This window comes from Dendropsophus ebraccatus, chromosome 15, assembly GCF_027789765.1.
Source record: "Dendropsophus ebraccatus isolate aDenEbr1 chromosome 15, aDenEbr1.pat, whole genome shotgun sequence".
NCBI classification, from domain to species: Eukaryota; Metazoa; Chordata; class Amphibia; order Anura; family Hylidae; genus Dendropsophus; species Dendropsophus ebraccatus.
Genome location: NC_091468.1, coordinates 75,792,085 through 75,797,889, shown reverse-complemented (window position 1 = coordinate 75,797,889; position 5,805 = coordinate 75,792,085).

Genomic DNA, 5,805 nt, shown 5'->3' with positions numbered 1-5,805 from the left:
AGGGCATGATGGGAAATGTAGTTTTCAGCGTGTTATCCACACGCTGCTGCTAGCGGTCATAGAACAGTGTATTGTGACACAATTGATATGACCTAGCTCTGGCAGGATCCATGATGGGTAAATGTTACTGTATTGCACTAGTGATGACGAGCTGAGACAATGAATGAGGGACAGAGGAGACTCCTATACTATATGGGGGCACAGAGGAGGCTCCTATACTATATGGGGGCACAGAGGAGACCTCCTATACTATATGGGGGCACAGAGGAGACTCCTATACTATATGGGGGCACAGGGGAGACCTCCTATACTATATGGAACACAGAGGAGACCTCCTATACTATATGGGGGCACAGAGGAGACCTCCTATACTATATGGGGGCACAGAGGAGACTCCTATACTATATGGGGGCACAGAGGAGACCTCCTATACTATATGGGGGCACAGAGGAGACTCCTATACTATATGGGGGCACAGAGGAGACTCCTATACTATATGGGAGCACAGAGGAGACTCCTATACTATATGGGGGCACAGAGGAGACCTCCTATACTATATGGGGGCACAGAGGAGACCTCCTATACTATATGGGAGCACAGAGGAGACTCCTATACTATATGGGAGCACAGAGGAGACTCCTATACTATATGGGGGCACAGAGGAGACTCCTATACTATATGGGGGCACAGAGGAGAGCTCCTATACTATATGGGGGCACAGAGGAGACTCCTATACTATATGGGGGCACAGAGGAGACCTCCTATACTATATGGGGGCACAGAGGAGACTCCTATACTATATGGGGGCACAGAGGAGAGCTCCTATACTATATGGGGGCACAGAGGAGACTCCTATACTATATGGAAGCACAGAGGAGGCTCCTATACTATATGGGGGCACAGAGGAGACTCCTATACTATATGGGGGCACAGAGGAGACCTCCTATACTATATGGGGGCACAGAGGAGACTCCTATACTATATGGGGGCACAGAGGAGAGCTCCTATACTATATGGGGGCACAGAGGAGACCTCCTATACTATATGGGGGCACAGAGGAGAGCTCCTATACTATATGGGGGCACAGAGGAGACCTCCTATACTATATGGGGGCACAGAGGAGACTCCTATACTATATGGGGGCACAGAGGAGAGCTCCTATACTATATGGGGGCACAGAGGAGACTCCTATACTATATGGGAGCACAGAGGAGACTCCTATACTATATGGAAGCACAGAGGAGACTCCTATACTATATGGGGGCACAGAGGAGACTCCTATACTATATGGGGGCACAGAGAAGGCTCCTATACTATATGGGGGCACAGAGGAGACTCCTATACTATATGGAACACAAAGGAGACTCCTATATTATATAGAACACAGAGGAGGCTCCTATACTATATGGGGGCACAGAGGAGACTCCTATACTATATGGAACACAGAGGAGACTCCTATACTATATGGGGGCACAGAGGAGACTCCTATACTATATATGGGCACAGAGGAGACTCCTATACTATATGGAACACAGAAGAGACTCCTATACTATATGGAACACAGAGGAGACTCCTATACTATATGGGGGCACAGAGGAGACTCCTATACTATATGGGGGCACAGAGGAGACTCCTATATTATATGGAACACAGAGGAGACTCCTATACTATATGGGGCGCAGAGGAGACTCCTATACTATATGGGGGCACAGAGGAGACTCCTATACTATATGAGGGCACAGAGGAGACTCCTATACTATATGGGGGCACAGAGGAGACTCCTATACTATATGGAACACAGAGGAGGCTCATATACTATATGGGGGCACAGAGGAGACTCCTATACTATATGGAACACAGAGGAGGCTCATATACTATATGGGGGCACAGAGGAGACTCCTATACTATATGGGGGCACAGAGGAGACTCCTATACTATATGGGGGCACAGGGGAGAGCTCCTATACTATATGGGGGCACAGTGGAGACTCCTATACTATATGGAACACAGAGGAGGCTCCTATACTATATGGGGACACAGAGGAGACTCAAATACTATATGGGGGCACAGAGAAGATTCCTATACTATATGGGGGCACAGAGGGGACCTCCTATACTATATGGAAAACAGAGGAGACTCATACTATAAGGGGGCACAGAGGAGACTCCTATACTATATGGAACAAAGAGGAGGCCTCCTATACTATATGGGGACACAGAGGAGACTCTTATACTATATGGGGGCAGAGAAGGAGACTCCTATACTATATGGAACACAGAGGAGACCTCCTATATTATATGGGGGCACAGAGGAGACCTATACTATATGGGGGCACAGAGGAGACTCCTATACTATATGGAACACAGAGGAGACTCCTATATTATATGGGGGCACAGATGGGACCTTCTATACCATATGGGGGCACAGAGGAGACCTCCTATACTATATGGAGCACAGAGGAGACTCCTATACTATATGGAACACAGAGGAGACTCCTATACTATATGGGAGCACAGAGGAGGCTCCTATACTATATGGGGGCACAGAGGAGACTCCTATACTATATGGGGGCACAGAGGAGACTCTTATACTATATGGGGGCACAGAGGATACTCCTATACTATATGGGGGCACAGAGGAGACTCCTATACTATATGGGAGCACAGAGGAGACTCCTATACTATATGGAACACAGAGGAGGCTTCTATACTATATGGGGGCACAGAGGAGACCTCCTATACTATATGGAACACAGAGGAGACTTCTATACTATATGGCCGCACAGAGGAGACCTCCTATACTATATGGGTGCACAGAGGAGGCCTCCTATACTATATGGGGGCGCAGAGGAGACTCCTATACTATATGGGGGCACAGAGGAGAGCTCCTATACTATATAGGGCACAGAGGAGACCTCCTATACTATATGGAACTCAGAGGAGACCTCCTATACTATATGGGGGCGCAGAGGAGACTCCTATACTATATGGGGGCACAGAGGAGAGCTCCTATACTATATAGGGCACAGAGGAGACCTCCTATACTATATGGAACTCAGAGGAGACCTCCTATACTATATGGGGGCACAGAGGAGACTCCTATACTATATGGAACAAAGAGGAGGCCTCCTATACTATATGGGGGCGCAGAGGAGACTCCTATATTATATGGGGGCACAGAGGAGACCTCCTATATTATATGGGGGCACAGAGGAGACTCCTATACTATATGGAACACAGAGGAGGCCTCCTATACTATATGGGGGCGCAGAGGAGACTCCTATACTATATGGAACACAGAGGAGACCTCCTATATTATATGGGGGCACAGAGGAGACTCCTATACTATATGGAACACAGAGGAGGCTCATATACTATATCGGGGCACAGAGGAGACTCCTATACTATATGGGGGCACAGAGGAGACCTATACTATATGGGGGCGCAGAGGAGACTCCTATACTATATGGGGGCACAGAGGAGACCTCCTATACTATATGGGGGCACAGAGGAGACCTCCTATATTATATGGGGGTACAGAGGAGACTCCTATACTATATAGATCACAGAGTAGGCCTCCAATACTATATGGGGGCACAGAGGAGACCTCCTATACTATATGGGGGCACAGGGGAGACCTCCTATACTATATGGAACACAGAGGAGACTCCTAAACTATATGGGGGCACAGAGGAGACTCCTATACTATATGGGGGCACAGAGGAGACTCCTATACTATATGGGGGCACAGAGGAGACTCCTAAACTATATGGGGGCACAGAGGAGACTCCTATACTATATGGGGGCACAGAGGAGACTCCTATACTATATGGGGGCACAGAGGAGATTCCTATGCTATATGAGGGCACAGAGGAGACTCGTATACTATATGGGAGAACAGTGGAGACTCCTATACTATATGGGGGCAAAGAGGGGACTCCTATACTATATGGGGGCAAAGAGGTGACTCCTATACTATATAGGGAAACAGAGGAGACTATATACTATATGGGGGCACAGAGGAGGCCTCCTATACTATATGGGGGCACAAAGGAAAGCTCCTATACTATATGGGCACAGAGGAGGCTCCTATACTATATGGGGGCACAGAGGAGACTCCTATACTATATGGAACACAGAGGGGGCCTCCTATACTATATGGGGGCGCAGAGGAGACTCCTATACTATATGGAACACAGAGGAGACCTCCTATATTATATGGTTGCACAGAGGAGACCTCCTATATTATATGGGGGCACAGAGGAGACTCCTATACTATATGGAACACAGAGGAGGCTCATATACTATATGGGGGCGCAAAGGAGACTCCTATACTATATGGGGGCACAGAGGAGACCTCCTATACTATATGGGGGCACAGAGGAGACCTCCTATATTATATGGGGGCACAGAGGAGACCTATACTATATGGGGGCACAGAGGAGACTCCTATACTATATGGAACACAGAGGAGGCCTCCTATACTATATGGGGGCGCAGAGGAGACTCCTATATTATATGGGGGCACAGAGGAGACCTCCTATATTATATGGGGGCACAGAGGAGACCTATACTATATGGGGGCACAGAGGAGACTCCTATACTATATGGAACACAGAGGAGGCCTCCTATACTATATGGGGGCGCAGAGGAGACTCCTATACTATATGGAACACAGAGGAGACCTCCTATATTATATGGGGGCACAGAGGAGACTCCTATACTATATGGAACACAGAGGAGGCTCATATACTATATCGGGGCACAGAGGAGACTCCTATACTATATGGGGGCACAGAGGAGACCTATACTATATGGGGGCGCAGAGGAGACTCCTATACTATATGGGGGCACAGAGGAGACCTCCTATACTATATGGGGGCACAGAGGAGACCTCCTATATTATATGGGGGCACAGAGGAGACTCCTATACTATATAGATCACAGAGTAGGCCTCCAATACTATATAAGGGCACAGAGGAGACCTCCTATACTATATGGGGGCACAGGGGAGACCTCCTATACTATATGGAACACAGAGGAGACTCCTAAACTATATGGGGGCACAGAGGAGACTCCTATACTATATGGGGGCACAGAGGAGACTCCTATACTATATGGGGGCACAGAGGAGACTCCTAAACTATATGGGGGCACAGAGTAGACTCCTATACTATATGGGGGCACAGAGGAGACTCCTATACTATATGGGGGCACAGAGGAGATTCCTATGCTATATGAGGGCACAGAGGAGACTCGTATACTATATGGGAGAACAGTGGAGACTCCTATACTATATGGGGGCAAAGAGGGGACTCCTATACTATATGGGGGCAAAGAGGTGACTCCTATACTATATAGGGAAACAGAGGAGACTATATACTATATGGGGGCACAGAGGAGGCCTCCTATACTATATGGGGGCACAAAGGAAAGCTCCTATACTATATGGGCACAGAGGAGACTCCTATACTATATGGAACACAGAGGGGGCCTCCTATACTATATGGGGGCGCAGAGGAGACTCCTATACTATATGGAACACAGAGGAGACCTCCTATATTATATGGTTGCACAGAGGAGACCTCCTATATTATATGGGGGCACAGAGGAGACTCCTATACTATATGGAACACAGAGGAGGCTCATATACTATATGGGGGCGCAGAGGAGACTCCTATACTATATGGGGGCACAGAGGAGACCTCCTATACTATATGGGGGCACAGAGGAGACCTCCTATATTATATGGGGGCACAGGGGAGACCTATACTATATGGAACACAGAGGAGACTCCTAAACTATA